Source organism: Pogona vitticeps, chromosome 8 (genome assembly GCF_051106095.1).
Source record: "Pogona vitticeps strain Pit_001003342236 chromosome 8, PviZW2.1, whole genome shotgun sequence".
In the NCBI taxonomy this organism is placed as follows: Eukaryota; Metazoa; Chordata; class Lepidosauria; order Squamata; family Agamidae; genus Pogona; species Pogona vitticeps.
The window spans coordinates 17,442,437-17,466,683 of NC_135790.1; the positions used below are offsets into that span (position 1 = coordinate 17,442,437).

Sequence of the window (24,247 nt, forward strand, 5' to 3'; positions counted from 1 at the left end):
CTGGAGCCCATCCTTTGTTCCATAGCCTGTTTGAATATTTATTTCATTCAGCGATTCCAAATGGCAGATTTCCACACCCACCCACCCTTGTATTGCTGAAAGTTGGAAATCTAAGGGATGCATTTTTCATTTTTTTAAAAAAGTGCCTTGATTTGGACTTGAAGAGGATTTTATGGTTTGGCTATATGAGCATTCTTTTGTAACATTCTGTATTTGAACTCTGATGAAATGTGGTTTCAATTCTTGCTCCCTACCCCTCCAATCTGGAATCACTACAGACAGCAATAAGTAATTCAACTCCTACCCCCATCAAATAAGTCTGTTCTGCAAGCTATGTATCACACTATCTGGCAGAAAACCCTTCTGGGTTCTTTTTCAAGATTCATCGGAAAAGGCGATCCCTTTTCCTTTTTGCTTTAGATCACAGTTTCATTCCCCAGGCACCCCGTAGTATTCTATTCACTCCCGAAACAATGCACAGCACACAGTTGGTTTAAAAGATACTTTACGGGATGGAATTAGAATTGTTCTCACAGCAGAAGGAAAGCATGACCCTCTCTGTATAGTCCAAAGGACTTCCACTGGGACACATGTTTTGATTCCAACAATTTTGAGACTGGAGTCTCTGGCAGAATATGTTTTAAGGTGGAGGCCCAGGCCAAAGATATGCACTCCTTTCCAAGTCAAGAAGAGTTTCCCACGTTTCGACCATTTTGTGAAAGGGAATTAACCTTCCATTTGATGCTTTTAAATACCCTCCAGCAGAATTGTTTACTTCATTCGGTACTGCTTTGAGATATATCTCAATAAACAGGCCCATATCAATAACTAGTTCTGTTGCCCCAAGGTTCAGCTACACTGGCAAGCTGAATTGGAGTGTATTCTCGGAGTGATCCGGAGCTTGGCTGTGATCTGATTTGCAGCCTATACAGTGGTGCCTCGCAAGACGAATTTTATTCGCTCCATGGTTAATGTCATCTTGTGAAAAATTTGTCTTGCGAATGCATTTTCCCATAGGAATGCATTGAAATCTAATTAATGAGTTCCTGTGGGCAAAACAAGTCAGAACAAAGTCAAATTTGGTTTACAAAGGTTTTATTAAGTGCTCTTTAAAGCCATATATATTGTGCAGATGATTTCAAAAATTTCATTAAAAAAACTTTAACTTTTTAAACATCATAGAAAAACATTTAAAAATCAGCAAACATGAGGCAGGAACAAAAAACTGAAAACATTCATCTTGCGAAGCACGGTCATAGGAACGTCTTGCGAGTCATCAATCCCATCGCCAAAACCATTCGACTTGCGAGTTTTTCGTCCTGTGAGGCATTCGTCTTGCGAGGCACCACTGTATTACATTTCAAATCACAGTCAGAGCTTACACAGAGGGTGTGAATTGTTTCAAAGTTCACTGTTCATATTGAATGCGATGCACATTCTAATCCATAGCCACCCCTTCTTTTCTTCTTTCCTCCGATCTTGCCCCTACTGATCCTTTTATGTGGTGTAAATATGGGAAATAATACAAATAATAAGGCCCCAGGGATACGGTGATAGGGTGATCTAGCGCAAATCTCATATACTGTATATAAGAACTTTTAAATGCCTTTTTAAAAAGGAGCATGTTGCAGGGAGAGGAAAGAATGGAGGGGTGTGTGTGTTCCCCTTGTTATGTATATCATGCCCCAACTGTCTACACTGCTGAAACAAACAAACAAAAAAATCTGTTTTGGCAGCAAAAAGGGCTGGATCAATTTGAATCAGCCTTTTCAGCATGTGGTTGGGAAAAACAACTTCACCAGTTTTATAAGTGGAAAAAAATCCCACTGACCATGTAGTTGCAGCCTCCATAATTCAGATGATGGTTGCAATCTGTTGAAGGCCATCTCAAAAGTTCCTGGTTGAGGCTATAGGAAACGTTGACCTTCCAGCTTTCCTAGATCTGTCCTGGCTGTGGATCAAATCAAAGGAAACAATCATCTTCCTATTTCGGTGTGGTGCTTCCAGGAGTGGTTAAAGGTATTGTCCTAGCACAAGATTTTTTTTACCTCCATATTTTCTAAATTATCCTATGCTTGGGGATAGGTAGTTAGGAGGTAAACATGGGCTTCATTTGCAAGTCTAACTGCTCATGCAGTTCTAAAGAAATACCATGCTGAATAATGCTCTCAATTTCCGATCATAAGCTCGGCCTCTTATGTAGTTTGGCCTACATTCCGGTTCTTCCCAGTCTAACATCAAGCATTCACTTGGCCACTGATTTTATGTATAAGAAGATGCTAAGGCCAGCGTGCAAGGGCCATGGGACGGCCTGGGAAAACCACTTGGAACGTTAACAGGAAGCAAAGAAATATGATTAAGCCATGATGCTGTCATCCAAGTTTTTTAACACCAGGGTTATTGCCTAATCTCTTTGGATAAAGCAGATTCAAGAATCACGATTTATCCCTTAATCTCTTTGGATAAGCTTGCAAATGAATGGGTAACTTTGCTTGAAAACACGGCGAAGTGGGAAGTATGTGTCGCCTCCCCCCATTTTAGTGGAAAACATTCCTCCCACTCAGTCCACAAGTCACTCCTAACAGGTGATTCAGAAGAGAGACAGTGGTTTGAAGAGATAAGACCCACATTACCTGACATGCTGGACAACACCGCCATCCCCTCCCTCCCCACTGCTCTTTCAACCTCTGTAATTTAGATCAAAGTGGAAATCCAAGCAATCCTTCCTACTGTCCCTCAAGGTTCCTAGGGACTTGTTGACTGACAAATGAAGCTAAACAAAGAATCAAAATGAGCCCAACTGATGAGATATGACATGAGCATTCGTTTGGGGGAATAAAGCTCAGGGAATGGTTGGAAAGCGGCAGAAAGAGTCTGGTTTGTAATGCTTACCCTCCTTGTAAGATGTTATCAGGAAAGTCATCCAGTCTATATGCTGGGGCAAAAAACTAGCACTGTCCAGTCCAAGCAGGCCAATTGGCTCTGTTATCTACGATGATGGTTCAACAGACCAGGAAGTTTATTAGATTGAGAAAGACTGCCCTAAGTCAACATTAAGAAGGTTCCCCTTTGAATATTTGCCAAGAGTTACCTGCAGATCTTCAAGACAAACACCATAGTGAAGAAGTTCATGTTATGGGACCTTGGGATGCTCAGGGGAGTCCCCAGTGAAGACGGCAGCCAATCTTTCCCTTTAAGATGGGAGTAAAGATGATGACCCTGTGCAGCTGTGCAGGCCCAGGAGAACAGATGTTTTAAGCTGTCGGTTAGCCTTAACCTCAGAAAACATCTTCAAATATTTGAATTAGAGATGGAGACAACTCACCATTTTGGCGAGCCATCCCACTTCGTGAGTTATCAAAAGTTGACGACTCACGCCACATAGTTACCCCCATGAAGCAATAAATAACAAAGTTATTCGTCGTTCCGTTGGGGGGTTATTTAAAAGACACACACCACCCCTGATCCCACGCTGCCACCGCTGCTGTTGAGGCCCCCCATCTGGCCTCCAAAGCCACAGTGTGTAAAATGGGAGACTGGCTGCCCTTTGCAAAGATAGTGGCTGTGGCTTCACTTGGGGTAGGGAAGCTGCAGCTTCCATCTTTGCAAAGGGCAGTCTGGCCTCCCTTAAGGCAGGCTAAGGGAATCCAGGCTGCCCTTTGCAAAGATGACAGCTGCAGCTTCCCTACCCTAAATGAAGCTGCAGCTGCCATCTTTGCACAGGGCAGCCTTTTTACATACTGTGGCTGCAGAGGCCAGATGGAGACCTTGGCGGCGGTCGTGGTGATTATGGTAAGGGGGGTGTTGGGGGTGGGCTAAGGTAGGGAGAGGCAGGGGGTGGGGGGTAGGCTGTGGGGGTGGACAACTGTGGGTGGGTGGCTGCCTATCAGCCTGCTGGTCAGCTGGTCAGTGGCCAATAGGCAGAATGTGTTTTTTAAAAGAAAATTACAAAGATGAATAAAAACAGGAAAATATTCATCGATCCGTATTCATCAGGGCTTAAAATTTGATGAATACGGATCGGCGAATATTTAACAAATCGTCCATTTTCATCAAAAAAAGCTGATCCGTTTTTATATTTGTCCACATCTCTAATTTGAATCATGTTTTATTGTATGTTTTTATAACACTGTAAAAAAGGGAAAACTCTCCTTTGCTAAGGAGAGTTGTTCTTGCTAAGAAGAATATGATCAACAATAAAAGTGAACAATTAATAAACAGCAAAATAAAAAAAAGGAGTTAATCATAGACAGAAAAGGATTGTTCTGATTTAAAGGCCTGAGCAAAGAAAATTGAATTGGCTCACCTCTCTTTCCCACTGGAATCCACAGGCTATAACTCAAGGCATATGCAAGTTCCTGAAGCAGTGAGGAGCAGTATCTTTTTCTTTGATTGAAATAGCAAAATACCTCGACATGTACCTGGCAGGGCTTGTTGAATAGGTTTGCTATATTTGGGGGTGTGGGCTGTGGCATGGATCAACTCACATAAGATTGAGTTGCTAGTGCAGCACTGAAACAATCTGTGGTCTCCGTGGGATCACCTAATCCAAACAGAAGTGTGAAAAAGGTTGCCAGTCAAGCCACGGCAAATCCAGCTTGCTTCAATTCTGCTTGCCACTGTAGATACATGTTTCTGTCACTACCTGTTTTTGAGAAGTCTGTGCTGTGACTCAGTAATCACCACCTTCTTTCTAAATGCTCAGAGACTAAGAACATGTCCACACTGGCAAAATAGCTCACTATTTGAATCACTTTTAATTTTGTTCGGTTTACAGAGTCCACATGTGCTTTGATTTCCAGCAATCTATCCGTTCCTTTTTAGAGCTCCCTCACTCCTTTTTGGCATAGTGTTAGGGCTACTGTTTTGTGAGGTTTTTTGTTTGTTTGTTTGTTTGTTTGTTTTGCACAATTCAGAGCACTTCTAATTAGCCCATTCGGTAGCCTGTGCAGATGTTTAGTCTGCACCAAAATACAACTGTGGGGAGAATTATCTGAGGTGACAACCCTGTGATGTATTTTGTGGGTTGTGGCATTGAAGGGGATGAGAACCTCCTCCTCTGTTTTCATTTACTCATCCATTTTAAAATTCTATCTATCTATCTATCTATCTATCTATCTATCTATCTATCTATCTATCTATCTATCTATCTATCTATCTATCTATCTATCTATCTATCTATCTATCTGTCTGTCTGTCTGTCTGTCTGTCTGTCTGTCTGTCTGTCTGTCTGTCTGTCTGTCTGTCTGTCTATCTATCTATCTATCTATCTATCTATCTATCTATCTATCTATCTATCTATCTATCTATCTATCTATCTATCTATCTATCTATCTGTATTGATGTAGTGCTATTTTAGAAAAGCAAGATATATTTGCGGTATATTGTGCACCATGCTACATAAATGGATTGCTATTTTGCTTCCTTTATTCAATGAAACAAAGGAAAGTTGTCATGCCTGTTGAATGATAAGCACAGGAAGAGGGTGGGAAGGGGAGTGTCATTAATCAAAGGGGGGCAAATTGGGTCAATCGAAAGAACTGTCTGGACCATTCTCATTGGACAGAAAACATCAATCAGTTTGAATAGAAGGATCAAGGATAGATCAAGTGAGAGATAAAATAGACAGCATTGAAGATAAGAACCTTTAAAGCAAAACCCAACCGCTCTGACTTCCCCCATCTGGATGGGGAAATTTTCTGTTCTATAATATTTTCTGGTATCAATGTCAAGTTGACCAGTTAGTAGTTGCTTGGATCTTCTTTTTTTCCCCTCCTTCCTGAAGATGGGTGTCCGTGTGTGACATTCGCCACCTCTGGACTTCAAGGATCTTGGTTACTGCTCAAGCATTCTCCAAGATAATAGAGGTTCTGTGAGTATATCTACGTTTTGTACCCTTAGATGCAGTTCATCTGGCCCTGCAGGCTTGCATTCATTTAAAGCAGCTTGGACTTGCCATGCTACCTCTTTACTGATCTTGGGCTGCAGAGGAGCAACGTAGGTGTGTAGCCCTTCTCTCTGACCCGTTACAATTTCTGCATCCTCTCTATAAACCACTTTTCTTGTTCTTTCTCCAGTGCCAACTTGGAGGTTTGTTTGTTTTTTAACCTCTTTTGCAATTCTGAGCTCATGCTGAGCGTTAGCCTTCTGACCTTCTTCCTACAAATCCTGGCTACTTGTTTGTACTTTACCTTGATGACTTGCCCTTCCTTCCACTTCCTGTACATGCTCCCCTTTAAATCTTTGCTCCTCTAAAAGTTCATTTTGCAACCACTCTCCTTCCTTTAGATATTTTCAATTTTCCGTGCTTATTCATCACTAATTTTACTGGCCTCAGAGCAACAGCATCTTTGTTTAGTATGGAATGCTCGCTTGTCAAGTGTTGAATATAGGCAGCTATAAGAACTGTAACTGCTAGGATCCCCCAGCCAGTGTACTTGAACCCTGGCCATGGTGGCTGAGGAAATTCTGGGATAAGTAGTCCAGAAAACTAATAACCTTTATGCTTTGCTGCTAACCATTGGAGAAACCCAACTCTCAAGGCATACATCAGTTTGTGGTGAGGACAGAAATCTTAGGATTTTCACACTTTGAGTTTACTTGTGCATATCCCAAATCCAGATGGTTCGAGCCTTGAATGCCAAGTTTGATGTTTAAATTCTACCCTTCTCATATGACAAGGAGAAGAGACTCAAAGACATTATCATTTTGCAGTTTATAGAAGGGGAGAGGGGGAGAAAGATAATATGTACTACGTAAATTCATGACAGGTTTGGGGTTGGAAAGGATAGGGAGATTCTTAACCTGCATAATAAAAAACAGGAGGGCCCCTGATGACATTAACATATGATAAGTTCAAAAAGAAACAAAAGGAAATAACTTTTTTCCACACAGTTTGCATTTGATATTGGAAACGCTTGCCACAGGATATAGTAAAAGCCAACCGTCTAAAGGGGTGGTGTTGGTGTTGGGTGTACAGTATTTTGAAGGACTTCACAAATTTATTTGAAATTATTTTATGGTATATCTAAGTGGAAGCCTTGAGCTGGTTTAATAACTGTTCCTCTCTCTGGAGAACCTTATAGATTCTAATGCTGTAAGCAAAGGGCAGAGATCTTTCCCAGTTCCCAATACTTCACCAATTTTCCAGATCCTTTGGGGAGAAGCTGTAAGAATTAAATTGATTTAAAGCAAGTGCACAAAAGCCTGCATGTAGCATAGATATGCTCATACTCTCAGTAAATGGAAACAGTTCAGATCTTGTCAACCAGGGACTCTCCTGCAGCCTGCTCTATAACAATACAAAAAGAGCCGGAGAATAGCCTAGTGGTTAGAGAGGTGAAATGGGAGTTGGAAGAATGAGGTTCTGGTTTCCATACGGCTGAGAGCTCTCTCTCAGCCCAAACTGTCCTGCAGGTCAATTGTAGGAATCAGAGGGGAAGGGCTCTAGTGTGTTGAAATCGCACGTTGCAACCAAGGAACGAGGCACCGATGAGATGCTTCACTTCCATAAGTGGGGGAAAGCCCTCTGTTTTCTTTTAAGGAAAAAAAATGATATAAATACAACTGATGAATTAAACAGATGATAGAGAACAGAAACGCTCAAGTAATTTTGCCCCAAACTTTATTTGCATTAATTTACACAGCAGAAGCTGATGGTGTCAACTGATACCACTAAAATTTATTTGAGATTAATGAAATTTAATATAAATTTTATTTCATTACTTCCTGCCCCCTTCTTCTTCTTCTTTAATTTTCCTTTTTTTTTTAAAAAAAATAATTTTATTTTATTTAGAAACAAGGATAGAGGGTACAGAAAGAAAGAGGGGATAGGAAAGGAAAAATAGTTTTGGGGGATAGGAGAGCATAAAGTATAACATCATCCAATCAATTCATATTACTAATACATATCAACTTTTTGCTTTTTCACAGTTTAATTACCCTCCTGCTTTTATCTTATCATTTAATTTTAATTTTATTCTATGTTATTCCAACATTGTCTGGTAGCTGCTGCCATTTATACAATACATCCCATCTTTCCGTTTCTTTTTGAATTAAACAGTCTTTCAGCCCATCTGACAGAATATCCATTTTTTTCACTTCCCATATTTTCACCATAAAATTATCTGATTTCAGTATCTCTGCCTCCTTAAGATTTTTGTCATAGTGCTTTTTAATTTTGGAAGCTGCATGGGTCACTGGATAACTCTCTACTGCATTCATATTACCTGGTGTCATGTCTAATACAGACGATTCTAAAGTCTGTACAACTTCATTTAAGTTTTGTTTGGCATCTACTGTCCCCTCTTTTGTCCCTTTCATCAAATTTTCTATTTTGCTAAGACCTGCATTCACTCGCTGGAACCCTGTTAATAGGGTTCTTCTTTAATTTTCCAAGGCTCCCCAGGACTCTGTTTTGTTCTGGGGAAGCCTTTGGCAGTCTCAGGATGAGGGTGGGGGAGAAACCTTCCATCACCAAAGATGATTGCTGGATTGCAGTTGCAAGAAGAGGAACCACCGGCAGCAATCTTGCAGCATGTGTTTTTTTCCCCAAAACAATATTTATTTATTTATTTATTTATTTATTTATTTATTCATTCATTCATTCATTCATTCATTCATTCATTCATTCATTCATTCGTTTAAAATATTTTTACACTGCCTTTCTCCTTAAAAAGGACCTAAGGGGTTAAAAAACCCTCGCTCAGACAACCGGTGACTAAGAGAAAGCCAGTCTGAAGGGGCAGGTCTTTGCCTGCTTGCAGAGGGACAGCAAAGATGGAGCCAGACTGGCTTCCTGTGGCAGGGAGTTCCAGAGTCTGGGAGCAGCCGCAGAGAAGGCCCTTTACCTTTTTGTCCCCACCAAATGCATCTGTGAAGGTGACAGGACTGAGAGAAAGATGATCTTAATACCCGACAGGCTTATAAAGGGGAGATGCAGTCCTTGAGATAGCTTGGGGCCGAGCTGTTTAGGACTTTATAGGCTTAAGGGCACATTGAATTGTGCTCAGAAACAGATAAGCAGATAGTGGAGCTGCTATAATGGGGGAGTTATGTGTTCCCTGTATCCAGCCCCAGTTAACAATCTCGCTGCATCATTTTTGACCTGCTGAAGTTTCCGAACTCTTTCCAACGACTGTTGTATGTACAGCACGTTAGAGTAATCCAGCAACTTCAGAACCTAAAGCCGAGGGAGTGGGTGGAGGATGTATTTAATTTAAAATAAACTTAGGTGGGAGATAATAACATCATCAGCTTCCACCACAAAAAGTTATGCAAACAGGATTTTGGCTTGTGTGTTTTTTTAGAAAGCAGCGTCTGTGTCAATTGCTTTAAGCTGTGAAGGAGATCCATGGAAGTGTCGTATCAAAAATCCGTGCCACACTGGAGATGGGGGAAAAACTATAGAGGTCTCAGCTTTTACTTAGGACTCACATCCTTCTTTGAATCTTGGTATAAGAACTGGCAGCCCAGCGCCAACGCCCTCTCATTTATTTAAGAACTCCAATCTATCCTGGGTGGGCTACAGCAGTTTAAAGCATTTTTCTTGATAGGTTCCCAAACATGAGCTGCCAGGAAACTATCCTTCAATGGAATTGCACAGAGGTCAGCATGCCCTGTTCCACCTGGAGAGAATGGCGTCTTCTGTACCAGGAATTAAGGGCTCTCTTAAAGAAGAATAATGCTGATTTAAGATGTAAACCCCTCCCACCTAGTTCTCTGCTGAAGCCAAACTGGGGCAAAAGCATATTTTTGTGAGCTGGTTCAACAGGACTGCTTTGTTGATCTTCCAGGTCCTTATTCTTTTGTATTTTGAAATCTAAAATGAGAAACTCAGTTGCGCCACTAAATTTGTTACAGTATGTTTTTGAGTTGGACGTTCATATTGGCTTCTTTGAAGATATTTGTGAAGGACATTAATTAAGATCCATCGGACAATTGGATTTTAAGTTGCAGGTCTTGGAATGGAAGCCCATGATTTTATTCAGACCTTGTGTATGTGTTATGTGCTGACGACTCACGTCCAATGTATGGTTGTCAGGACATGGGACATGTTTCAGGAATGGCTTATCATTGGCACCCTCTGTTCCATGATCAAACAGGGATTCTGCCCGGGTCTCCTGAGTCCTAACCCAACAATTCATATATTAGATCACACTATTTCTCACTCAGAAGTTGAGGACTTCTTTTCTAACAATGGAAATGGATATGTTCATTCACACATTTGGTGGGAATATAGTGTAGCCAGGAAATGTATGGCACCTCCATATGCGTTCAACTCTCTGAAGGTGTGAAGATCCAAATATTACGACTTGGTCATTCTTTTCTAAAATCTCCAAAAAGGAACCATACATACTGCAGAGTTTGAGAAATGTCTTTTAGAAGGGATTCATTGTGTAACTCATTGTGTCACCCCCAAAAAGTAAATGATTAATATTAATGTTAATGAAGTTTAATAGTGTGTTCTGTGTTCATTTTCAGTGCATTATGCTTCTTTTAATTTTTAATTCCTTTTTTCAAAGTCCACTGGGAAGAAAAGAGAATAAACTTAAATATGAAAGAAAAAAATAACCTCAAATGACCCCAAATACATTTTATCCCTTAAAAATAACTTGCAAATGTCGCTAGCTACACGGAAAAGGTACCAACATTGCCAATTGCTACACAGGTACACTCCTTACACAGTTACACACATGTAATGTGTTAATTCCAAGCTCTGAGCTACTTTTCTTTTCCTGTAAGCCTAGAACAACTCTAACTGGAATTCACATTGTCCTGAATTAGGGACATAAATTCAAACTGATCTTTATACAATAAGCAGGAAGCCCCTTTAAAAAAATCTTGATTCAAGATGTCAGGAGCTTTTTTAGGTCCATCTCAGGAAGAGTTTTTGAACATTTTCAAGACATGATATTGTGTATTCCTGTAAAAGATCCTTTGTTGGAAAATAGAAGAATGAGGAGAAAAGCAAAATATAAAGGTGGTTAGTATGGAAACCCCTGAAGGTTTACTCTCTTAGGGCTGTCTTACCTCTGTGGAGGTAAAAAAAATAAAATAAATCATAGCCATTCTGGTTTTCCCATGTGCCTCAGTGGGAATCTTACACATCTGTCCAGATCTGAGGCACAAATGAGTCAGACAGGGAACAAATACCTTCACACTGAACCAGAAACAGAAGAGGCGGCCATGTTCATCCGTGCTCGCATATTGGGCAGAAACAAGAGAAAAAAATAAAAAATAAAGAAGAGAAATATGTCGTGGCACCTTAAAGACAAGCTGCTATCCTTTAATGTGAGGTTTCATGGTCTGAGGAAATGGACTGGCCCAGGAAAGCTCACGTTAAAATATAGCAGCTAGTCTTTAAGGTGCCACAACATTTTTGTCTTCTCTATTTTTTTATTTTTCATTTGTTCAGATGCCCTAAATTTGAGTCCAGATTCGATGGCGAATCCATGCAAAGCTCTGTCCATACTCAATGCCTTCTAAGAGCTCTCTTGCCCAAAATTTCTTCCTTGGCTCAGACAGAAATCAAAGCGAGATTCTTACGTCTGTGCACCTGCTCTGCTTCACGTGTACATAATCAAAGTGTTTTTTCTCTGAACGGTCTTATTAATTTTAGGTGCCAATAGCACCCGCCTTTTTTTGAGTGACGCACTACGGTGAGGTACATTATTGAATTCCTTTCCTTGTGCACCTGTACACAACCTGTTTCTGTGGCGAGACGTGCCGTTTCCCCTTTAAAACCCACAGATTTAGTATGTGTTAAACATAAGGAGAATGGATCCAGATGAAAGCCGAGGCAAAATTTTCAAGGCCTCTCTGCCGAAATTGCAATTGTCGAATCCATACTCTTGATCATGGCTGCCACCTACCGGCCAGGCGCCCACCACTGCAAACTTCCCACAAAGGAACTATCCCATCTCTCTTTTGGCCCAAGCTGGGTAATGACTGGAAAGCCACATGAAAGCCCGAGCAATAATATTTATCGTTGTGGCTAAAGTCATGGTCTGAAGCCGTCCGTGTTATGTTTTTACAAGGCTCTCCTTTCACACAGAAGCTAATCAAAACCTTCTGCATTATCTGTTGTAATGATCTTGTAAGCCTCAGTAAAACTTCTGCTTCGAAATTTGGGCAGAGGCTCACTGGAGGCTTTGATGTTTCAAGCTATGAAAAAAAGGAAGTGTTATGTTTAACGCAGAGCCGTACCGTTTTTGGCATTGGGGATTCTGGGTAGGGTGAGAAAGGAAGCAGACTGACACTATAATCTTCCCTTATAATAAAATCCCAAACTTGAGAAGGACTTTGGTGTGTTTTGAGGATGGCCCCAAGAGCCTTTATATTCCAGGAGCTTCATGGGAAAAAATGTATGCCTTGATCATACATTTTTGTATAATCATACAGATAAAAGTGCTCACTAGAGATGGGGATGAATTGAAGGTTTGCCTATTGGTGCCACTTCATTTAGCAGCTCAACGGGTGTTCGGTGCTTCAAAGTTCCGCCTCCCACTCGCGGCGCCCACTCAGAGTCCGTGGCCCGGCTCCCCTGCCCCACCTCCTCTGGACACTGCCTCTGAGTAGACATCCACCGGTCGATGCGGTGCTTTGAAGTGCCAAAAACCTGTTCGACTGCAGAACAAACCACCACAAACTGCCAAACCAGCGGGGTGTGACCATCTCCTGTCCTCGCAGGTTTCAAACAGCCCTGTTGGGGTTTTAAGGAAACAGACTGGGGTATGAATGTTGTTTTTATGTGACCATAGTATTACCCAGTGTGGTGTAGTGGACAGAGCAACAGAATAGGACTCTGGAGACCAGAGTTTGAATCCCCACTCAACAATGGAAACTTACTGGGAAAGCAGAAATGGTAAAGGTAAGATAAAGGTTCCCCTTGACATTTAATCCAGTTGTGTCCGACTCTAGGGCATGGTGCTCATCCCCATCTCCAAGCCGTAGAGCCAGCGTTTGTCCGAAGACAGTTTCCGTGGTCATGTGGCCAGTGCGACTAGATACAGAACACCATTACCTTTCCACCGAGGTGGTACCTATTTATCTATTTGTATTTACATGCTTTCAAACTGCTAGGTTGGCAGGAGCTGGGACAAGCGACGGGAGCTCGCTCCATCTCGTGGATTTGATCTTACGACTGCTGGTCTTCTGACCTTTGCAGCACAGAGGCTTCTGCAGTTTAACCCGCAGTGCCACCACGTCCCCTAGAAATGGTAAAACCACTCCTTAAATATCTCAGTTTCCTTGAAAATCCTATTAGGTTTGCTATAAACCAGATCCAACCTGACATCACATAACAACAATAGTATTGACAACTGTGAAGCATAGGAAAATTTGGTACAATTTTTTTAGTAGGTTGCAACAGGCTGGCAAGGTAAGCTTGTGGCTATCTTAGGAGTAATCACTCTGAAATTCCATGGTAAGGTATAAAAATAAACCTTTATTTTTGCAGGAAATGCTTTCAGGATAAAGTAAGGTTCCATCTAGTCTTGTGAATGGAAGCTTAAGTCTCCATTTGAGGTCAAGGAGAGATAGAGACAGAAAAAAGAATGTTTCGTTTAATAAAAAGGAAGGTTTGAAAGGAGGAAGTAATTAATAATAAAAGGTGGAGAAATTGCTTTGTGTTTGGGTGAGAAGTGTTTAACTGATGAGAAAAGGAGTCAGCTTCTGGGATTTCCCCTTGCGTGGTGCCACTTTAAGAATGACAGTGGGGACAAATGGGTATCCAGTAGACCATCTTGATTACTGCCACTGGTGTTGTCAACATTCAGGCTGCTCTTTGGTCTGTAAAGCTTGGCATTGTTTTTCTTGTTGGCGACACAGACGTGATGTTGTGCAGCAACATTGAGCCATTTCCTAGGATTTTGAATCATGGCTACAGAAGCACAATATCCCACATTCCTAAACCAGAATGTTATTTTAAAAAATAATTAAATTTCCTGGCTTTTTAAAATGGGAGTTTAAATATACAAAAAAGCCCACACACGCAAATTCCAACAGAAATTTCCCTCATGGAGAATTACACAGTGCCAGAGGATTCCAAATAGGGACATGGTGGTGCTGCGGGAATAAACCGCAGAAACCTCTGGGCTGCAAGGCCGGAAGACCAAGCAGTTGTAAGATCGAATCCACATGGCAGAGTGAGCTCCCATCGCTTATCCCAACTCCTGGCAAATTAGCCGTTCAAAAGCATGTAAAAATGTGAGTAGATAAATAGGTACCACCTCGGTGGGAAGGTAACGGTGTTCCGTGTCCAGTTGCGCTGGCCACGTGACCATGGAAAATGTCTATCAGCAAACACTGGCTCTATGGCTTGGGAAAGGGGATGAGCACTGCCCCCTAGAGTCGGACACGACTGGACTAAGTGTCAAGGGGAACTTTTACCTTTACCTAGAGGATTCCAAAAGATAAGAGCATGATCTGTGCAATGATCACTTGGGGAAGACAGAAGTGAGAACAGCTTGGATGTGTCTGTAGTCCTTCTGTGACAAAAGATTTGGAAGAGCTGTTTTGGACTTAATGAAATGGTGTAGGAAATTTGGGAGTAGATACAACAGAACTTAATGGAAAAGACAATATTGCTAGGAAGGGGGGGCAATAGGAAGAGAGAACAACTTAAAGTGAGATGTTGTTGGTTTGCAAGATCTGAGCAGAGCGGACATTTTTGAAGCGATTAACTCATATAGTTGCCACACATCAAAAGTGACTTGGTGGCACATAGCTTCTTTGAAGGTTTTTTTTCTTAATTACCGAACAATGGCATAGTTGCTTCAAACTTATAGTGAACCTAATAAGGCTTTTTGAAGTACAGTATTTGGCTTCGTCATGGAGTGATTCACCAGGGCCACTTGGATTCACGTGACCAAGTGGGAATTTGAATACAGATCTCATGAGTCCAATCCAACATGGTATCTACACTGATTTTTCAAAGATGTGACTACCTGTTGTGTATGGTTTAGCTCCCTTCAAAGGGTATTTCCACTTTTCCAGCTTCACACCTGTCCATGTGAAGACTCTGCACCAATTGAACTGTTAGTCTTCCCAACAGTTGAGCCTCCTTAAAACACTCTTTACTCTTTTGTTGTTGTTGTTGTGCAACAAGGGTTACTTGGAGTTCCACACTCACTTTTGACACCTTTCCTCCCTTTACTTGCTTCATCTGTCACAGGTGTAAGTGTACAAGAGGCTTTCTTTTGAATCCATTAAATAGAAAGCATAGAAATGTCTTGCATGTAGTTCAATGGCCACCAGGCGGACCTATTGCTTTGCCCAGCTCAGCCGTTAACTCAGGCTGTGAACATGAACCTTCTGGTGGTGAATATCCTAGAGTTAAAACCACCTCAACAAAACAAAGAGGAAACAGCAGATGAAACGTGATGCAAAGTGAGACCAGAATGTATCTACACTATGCAGTTCCTCACCCATGACTTTAACTGTAGTGGCGACACTGTGTGGAATCCAGGGATTCGCTGTTTTATGAGATATGTCAGCTTTGCTGCTGTAGAATTACAGGAAACTATTCTAAATATTGGTTTTCAATTTCTGGTCCTCTGGGTCTTTTGGACTTCGACTCTCAACAGCGCCAGCCAGGTCTAGACAACAGTCCAAGATTTTTTTGAGCAGAAGATCAAAAGCATCTGGAGGACCAAAGGTTGAGAATCATAGCATGAGAGTTCTCCAGCATCAAACTACAAGCACCTCGCCAAACCACACACAGCTTATGATTCTGTGGGATGGCACCATGGCAGTTAAAATGGTATTAAAACTGATACAACTGTGATGTATAGATGCCTTCTTTGTCATGAGACCAATTTAAAAATGAGTTTTATTCACTGAAAAAGCCTGGAACATTTCAGTGAACTAAATATTTTGAGGACTTTTTCAAATGAACAGCACCATACAAAGATCTACAAATAATGAATTTCACTGAGCACCAACAGTTAGAGGTTTCTGTACTTGCTTGTGATTTCTTGTCCCTTAATAAACTCATGAGTAAGGCCATGGAAGCCAATAGAATCATAGAATACTTGAACTGGAAGGGGTCTAAAACACCATCGCATCCAACCCACTGTTCAATGCAGGAATTCAAATTAAAGCAGATCTGACAAATGGTTTTCCGATTTTATCTTCAATGCCTCCAGCAATGGAGCACTCATCACCTCCCAAGATCATTGGTTCCACTGTCATACTGTTCTAACAGTTAAGAGGTTTTTTCCTGATATTCGGTGTAAATCTGACTTCCTGTAGCTTGAGCCCATTATTGCATGTCTTGCACTCTTCAATGATCGAGAGATCCTGCCCTTCCTCTATGTGATTACCTTTCAAGTATTTGAAAAATTCTATCCTATCACCCCTCAGTCTTCTTTTCTCAAGGCTAAGCATGCCCAGTTCTATAAGTCTATCCTCATAGGGCTTGGTTTCCAGTCCCCTGATCATCCTTGTTGCCCTCCTCTGAACTTGCTCCAGTTTGTCAGCATCCTTCTTGAAGTGTGGTGTCCAGAACTGCACACAGTACTCAAGTTGAGGCCTAAGCAATGGTCCCAAATGTTCTTGTGCTTTTGATGAATGTATTGTGTAAATCCTCAAATCTGTAGGCCAAATCACTTCTCCTTCAGATGTTAGTCATGTAGTGTCTGTTTAGACCATGTAGAAATAGCTGCTGTACCAAAGTGATAACATATGATTCGGGTATAATACTTGATATATTGACATTCTTGGTAACATTCAAAAAGCATGGATTTGCCTTCCTTCAAATCCTAGAGTTCCCTCATTTAGGAGATGATCAGCATTATCCCATCACATCATCTGCAAGGCCCAAGAAAGACCCTGTCCATATTATAGCTGAGCCTTTCCTTCCTTCCTTCTTCCCTTCCTTTCTTGTAATATCTTCGGACATCATTATTAGAGGAGAAGAAAGAGGCAGATGTCCGGGGCCCCTTTCCAGCTTAGAGATCAACATACATTGCTTTAGGGCCTCCCTTCAGAGTAATTAACATGCATACCAATTATGAAGTTGTCTCTTCCTTGACAAGTTACAGGACATTCCTGCCACAAAGAATGTAAGATATAGGACACCTTGCCTTTGCAGAATACATGTTATTTTAATAGATCACTACTAGCTAAGCCCCAAACTAAAAATCCATTTTTGTTCATCATACAAGCTAATTTATTAGGTTCACAGTAAATTATCCCTTTTTTCCGACAATGGCTGGCTTTCAGAATCTTAGCTGTATCTTTCCAGGTTCTTCTCAGATCCTGAAATAAACAAAGAAGATGTTCAATGCTCTGCCTGTGGGACTCTTAGCTGCTTTCTGCTGAGTAATTTATGGTCAGTCATGATCACCAGCCCAGATTATCATCAACTCAGTGGCAGCTAAGGATGGAAACCTCTCTCAAGTAAATCCCAGGGGATTCAGGGTGTGTGGTCTAGCTCTGCAAAAGGAGAGGACCTCGGCAGCATAGCTAAGGAGACCCATGGGGCACAAGTAGGAGAAAAGGCTTAGTGACTCTCCCTCCCTTCGGGTGAAACTGGAAGTGACCAGAAGGTATTTAAATCAGTCAACCTACTTAATATAGCCATTGTGCAGCCCTGTCATTTATAAGCTCATAGCTAAAGTTTTCATTCATTGCATTATACATTGTCATTTAGTACATATGTTGTTATGGGGAGGGGGAAATGTAAGATGTACTTAGGTGTCAACAGAGAATTTGTGAGACAACATGGAACTCACTTGTTATTCTGTGTTGACTCTTCAGATCTCTCCCCCCCCCATTGACAAATGTTCTACATTGCCTCCGCCTGTTCCTTGTTGTGAAGGTGACTGGTCTACTTGGATTGAATAAATAGCTTGATCCACAGATGGTATTTATCTCCTGCCTTATGAATAATAATTGGCTTAAGACAATACAGCCATGGGGCTTACTGCCTGACACAGAACAGGTGTCCAGCTAAAGATCTTCCATCATCCACAGCCCAAAACATCTGGTGCTATCTGATCTGCTTGTTTGTTTGTTAGCACCCATGGGGCTGAGAGTGGTTCTCCGTGGAGTAAATGCCAACCTATGAAAAACAACAATTGGCCAAAAAAATCACAGTTGCAGCAATAGCATATAATAACTAGAAAGTGGACATTTACAGTATCATCCCTGTGCCACCCTCCACAGTTTTTATCAGTGACATTTTAAAGACATTGTATTGTATCTGGTATGCTCTAGTTATCACTTGTTGTCAACTGTCTCAAAGGCCTGTAGTCAGGAATACAGGGAATATAAAAACACGCGATGATAGACAGAAAATAGGAATTTTCTTAAGTCCAGTGAACACAGACTAAAGAAACATGGGTTCTTTGAAAGTCAAAAGTACTGTTTGAAATGGATTACATACTCAGACAAATCCCTAAAAAAAATCAAGAGATTGTTTCATATATTTTTCAGCCTTGTGGATCAAGCAGGTTAGCCAATTCCAATGATAGCTGTCCCAAGCAAGAAAGCTTGTCTTTCCCCAAAAAACCAAGGAAATGTTACACAAGACTAACCTTCTGTGATGACTTCTAAATATCACTGTATAGTTTTCAAGATGTCTACAGACTGACCACTTTATAATCTGCTCTAGAGTTTTCTGCGGATTGATCATTCATCACGCTAACTGGGTAGAAGTTCTCAGCATCCTCCTTTTTGCCAATTTTGAAGAAAGTGACAACATTAGCCCTCTTCCAATCATCTGGCACTTCCTTTATCCTCCTCCATGATTTCAGGAAAATAAGAGACAGTGATTCCAAGAGTTCCTCAGCCGTTTCCTAAAATAGTCTTGGATGCACTGCATCTGGCCTTGCAGATTTGAACATCTGGATGGCTACTCATTCTTCACCCTTGCACCAGAGTAGAGGTACTCTAGGTGTTCTTGGACTTCAAGCACTACAAGCCATATGCTGCACTAGCTAAGACTACTGGGAGGTTGTCATCCAAGAGCATCTGGACCACCAAATATGGAATCCACTGTGTTAGAGGAAAGTTAAAGTCTAGGGACCCGGGCTTCCCTCCCATGGTAGAGGCTGTAGGCTGGGACTTCTAATCTAAGTGAATCATCTGTGTGCTCAAAACTATTTTAATTAAGATTGTTCTTCATGTTACAGGGCATTCCTGCCAAGGGCACAAGACATACAGAGCCTTGTGTCCCTTGGATGTATTCTTTATGTTACACCGAGTTGTTTTAATATATAACAAGCTGAGAGCTATAAAGCCACCTTCATTCATCCCACAAGCTAGCTTATTAGGCTAACAAGCTTTTCCCACTGGCTGGCTTTTGGACTTTGTGCTCTTTTCACATATTTTTGCAGCTTCGTCCTGTATACTGGGGAAAAAAATAGGAAGATGCAGAAAATTCTGGCTGTGGGTTTCGTAGGTATCTTCTGTTTAGCAGCTAGTGGTAAGTCTGGATCATCTGTCTAGATGAGGAATAGTTGCAGCTGAGGTTACGACACCGTGCAGACTGAATAAGCTTTGAATAGTTCAGTGGAACTAAAGAACTAAGATGTGAATCTTTCTTGAAGATCACTCAATGGCAGTTACAGTCATTGTGTACACATAACAGTGATCAGTTCTAAAGTGTTCCAGGCATGACCTGTCAAACCTAGAAGGAGCAGCTGTTGGAGACTGGCCTGTTCAAGATGTTCAGCATGATTTTGGGTTGGTTAAGTGTTGGGTAGTGGATTATGTGCAACAAGGAAGAGACTTGCCTCAGGCAAACTAGGAGTCCCCAGAAGCTATCCAGTTACAACTACAGTGGTGCCTCGCTTAACGGGCGCCCCGTTTAACGACGAAACTGCATAGTGATGAAGATTTTGTGATCGCTTTTGCGATTGCATTACGGTGTTTTAAATGGTAAAAAATCACTTTGTGATGATCGGTACCCTGTTTTGCTTACCGATCATCGCAAAGCAATGATTTTTTAACAGCTGATCGGCGGTTCCAAAATGGCCACCGGGTAAACAAAATGGCCGCCCACTGTGTTTTCGCACCGATTCCTCACTTACCGGGCAGCGAAAATGGTGACCATATGGAGGATTTTCGCTTTAAGGTGAGTTTTAAGCCCATAGGAACACATTGAAGGGGTTTCAATGCATTCCTATGGGCTTTTTAAAATCGCATAGCGACGAAATCGCTTTGCAGCGATTTTTGCTGCACAGATTATCGTTGCTATGCGGGGCACCACTATACTAGAGTGTGTTGCTATTGGTGACACCAGCTGGGACCTCTGAGACTCAGATTTCAACATCTGGGGACCAAAGTTAGGAATCATGACCCTAACCTATGTAATGTCACTGGTTAGTTAGAATTCCCTCATTTCTAGTTAAGTCCTCTTCCCATCATTAGGCTGGAGTCCACTTTTGTCTGGATTTTTTTTTTCTCATTTATCGGCAGTATTATTTACATAATAATTTCATCAGATTATTGTTTCAAGAAGGATTTACATTCACAAACCCGTAAAGTGAAGGGTATCTTTTTTATAGGCCTATACCTCTCCAAAGAGGCATGGTTAACCAGCTTAATTAATTATAACCTCATAATAGACTGTTGACACTCGGTTTCCATAGGGCCATCGTATTTGAAAGGTTACATCTACTGTCTTGGCTGTGACGATGTAGATCCATACAACAACTGTGTCAAAAGATCCTACACCTGCGTTGCTTGGAAAATGGAGTACTGTTACAACCGGGTAGTGAGCAAAAGTGAGTACTAAGGGTCCATTCTAAAGAGACGGAGCTCATGGGTTGCAGAATGTTATGCAATGTCAGAAGTGGTAGTTTGGGGATGAAAATGTAGGCAGCAGAAGAGTTAAGCACCTATCCTATGCTTTCTATCCATGCCATCCAATGTACAGAAATGTGATGCAGCCCATGTCAGATGGTGCCGCCCCTCCATGTCAGGGTTGGAAACTTGGGGGCCTTCCACATGTTCTGGATTTCAACCCCCATTAATCCTACTAAGCATAACCAGTGGGCAGGGATCATGGAAGCTGCCATCTAACAAAATTTGGAAAGCCAAAAGTTGTCTACCTCTGCCTCATAAGCAGTTTAGTACTTGGCTATCTATGGAGCTTGAAAACCAAAATAAATATGACATACAATGAATGCATGTTTGAGATAGTAAAGTAAAGGTCCCCCTTGACAATTTGTCCAGTCATGTTCAACTCTAGGGGGCGGTGCTCATCCCTGTTTCCAAGCTATAGAGCCAGCATTTTGTCCGAAGACAATCTTCCGTGGTCACGTGGCCAGTGCGACTTGGACACAGAACACTGTTACCTTCCCACCGAGGTGGTCTCTATTTATCTACTCGCATTTACATGCTTTCGAACCGTTAGGTTGGCGGGAGCTGGGACAAGCGACGGGGGCTCACTCCGTCATGTGGATTCGATCTTACAGCTGCAGATCTACAGACCTTACAACACAGAAGCCTCTGCGGTTTCATCCGCAGAGTCACCACGTCCCATGTTTGAGATAGGATATCCCCAAATCTCTAGTAAAGTGCCGAGTGCTCGAATAAGGAATGGCATCCTAAACCAGGATGATTTTAAAGACTACATCAGGTTAGCCTGAATTTAAATTATGATGAGCTAAATGTGATTGCCTATATCTATCCTTTTTTTTACATTTGTTTTTCAAATCTGAGTCCAAGATAATTCACAAAAAGTAAATAAAATACAATTTAACAGACAGAAACTTAAGCCTTGTTCCATTGTTTCAAACATAATAGTGAAAATGACCAGACTGAGGGCATGGTTAAACTGACAATAAGAACCACTGTTGAGTAGGGTTGTGCATAAATAAGATTGATTTTTAAAAAATGCTGGCTGCATGACACACGAGGATGCTCATGTTGTTGGGTTTTTTTGGCTGCAGCGTGAGTTTGTTTGGGAGAGGCGAGCAGGGGCTTTTTAAATTACACCGCTATATAAATCGATCCCCTTCCCATCAGTTTGGCCAATCTGAATGCAACTGTCATTGTTAATTGTGCCTCTGTGTGGTGCTTCTGGTTTTTGGGTGGTAAGGGCAATGATGCCAGTCTGATTTTTAAAAATATTTTAATAATAAGATTAGCGCTGCATCACTTCAGCAATGTAATTTTAAAAGCCCCTGACTGCCACTCCCAAAATATTCATGTTGTGGCCAAAAAAGTCCAAGCCTTCCTTATGTATCATCATTACCTTTTTTTCTTGTTCTAATCCTTCCAGATTTGTTATTTATGTATGTGTATGTGTGCGTGTGTGTGAGAGAGAGACCTACAACCACCCGCAGTGATTCCCAATGTTTTATAAGTGGTACCCTTGTATATAAGTGGCAGTAAACAATAGTTTAAAATCTTTAATTTAAATCAGAATTACTATTTTCACAATGGACGTGTATGTTGAGATGTAAACCCGAAACTGATTTTAAATACAGTGGAGCTGAAATCAATGCATATCTCCACTTTAACCGGGCCCTGAAATCTTACTCTTGTATTTTTGTTAAGACTTTGAGTAATTATGGCATTTTTAAATATAAGGGTAGAATACTTTTCTCTTTTTCAACGCACATACAAGAGAAATCAGGGAAGCCACCACTGCTTAATCAAAGAGATGCCAGTCTCATTTTGATCATGGGCTGCATCATGTATCTGATCCTGTTCGTGGTGACATGCCCATCAATTAAGCATCATTAGCTGCAGCAAAGTCTTTGATTCCTGTTGCGCGTGCATTAAAAACCAATAACCTTCCACCTCGTATTTCAGAAAAACTAATTAAAAGTGTTGCAGTATTTCAGGCCAGCAAGAGATATTCCATGAAAATTCATTGTTCCTTGAAAATAATCCTCCTGTCTTTCTCTTTGCTTACCTCTGCAGATGGAGTGCTTCTTTTTGTGGACCGAGGCTGCATTTCTAACTGCATCCATGTACAACGTGATAGCCATTATAGGAACCTCACCTGGTGCTGCAATCACAGAGATCATTGCAATCAGCATAACATCTGGCCAAATTATCTCCCATCAGAGCTAGCAGAACTGTCATAGCATTCTACTCATCTCCTCCCCATCTGGGGCATTAAACACCCTCTCAAGTGCAGCCCCAGTACTTAGTGAGGGGTGAGATGATTTTTTTTGCTGCTTTGTTCTTGATCTAAAAAAACTCACACATTGCTTCATATGTCACGTGGAAAGATCTTGAAACTTTATTTTAAAAAAACAAATTTGATCAAGCTCTCAAACACTTAACTCTTGGATGTTTTGTTTTGAATCTATGTGCAAATCTGTGCCAACTGGCGAGACAAAAAAAGGGGTGGTCTGCTCTGGGAAGACTTGAGGCTAATTCTGCTCTGTAAGTCCCTGCACTTCAGCTGCACAGCTGCAGGTTTTTCACCAAAATTCAAAACTTTGCAACAACTCTGGGCCACTTTTCTTTAAAGCAAAGACTAAGGTTGTTAGCCAAATGAAAGATGGCTTAATCTTTTTCTTGGCTGTCATGTGTCTGCTGAAAATCCCTGTTCCACATTTCAGAAGCATGACAGGTACTTGGACTTTCAGGCAGGTTAGTTAGCTCATCATAATCCCTTCGTCATCCGCTGATGCTTGTTTTTTCTTTCTTTCCCCTATTCTCTATGTTTTTTCCTTACTGATAAACTCTGAGGATGGACCACACTCCAAAATGTTTTCTTACTTTCATGAACTCATTAGAGAAAACATACGTATTAATGGAAAAGCTCTAGACTGACTCCTCTCTGCTGGAAAAGGTAATGGAGCTTTCAAAGTTAAGAGGGACCAACTGGGTTTATCCCCTTGAGTTTCCAATATCAGCCATCCTGAGACCTCCAAGAAAACCATAGGTAGAGTCATAAGGCCACAAGAAGCATTAATGCCTCAGTGTGAATCCCCTCCCCAATTAAGGATTGTTTCGTGTTTAGATGAGAAGTACTTAACTGATGAAAAAATTGGGTTTGATCTGGGATTTCCCTCTGGTTGGTGTCTCTTTCTGAATGGTAGCGAGCACAACAGGATATGCTGTAGACCATCTTGACTGCTGCCATTGGTGTTGTCAACATTCAGGCTGCCTTTTGCTGTGTAAAGCTTGGCATCCTTTTTTCTGCCAACAATGCAGGCAAATATTATGCAGCAATATCGGCCATTTCCTGGCATTTTGAATAGCGGATCTACATCCGCTATTCAAAATGCCAGGAAATGCTTGGCATTGCTGTGCTATACAGTGGTGCCTC

General features: G+C 41.3%; 1 long non-coding RNA gene across 1 annotated transcript in view; it reads left to right on the forward strand.

Annotated features, from left to right (window-relative positions):
- LOC110069912 (uncharacterized) overlaps positions 1 to 24,247 on the forward strand; it is a 44,965-nt gene that overhangs the window by 14,977 nt on the left and 5,741 nt on the right. Inside the window, exons 2-3 of the long non-coding RNA XR_012080853.2 lie at positions 20,601 to 20,735; positions 22,885 to 23,767. This is a non-coding gene — a long non-coding RNA (uncharacterized LOC110069912). The remainder of the gene's footprint in view (positions 1 to 20,600; positions 20,736 to 22,884; positions 23,768 to 24,247) is intronic.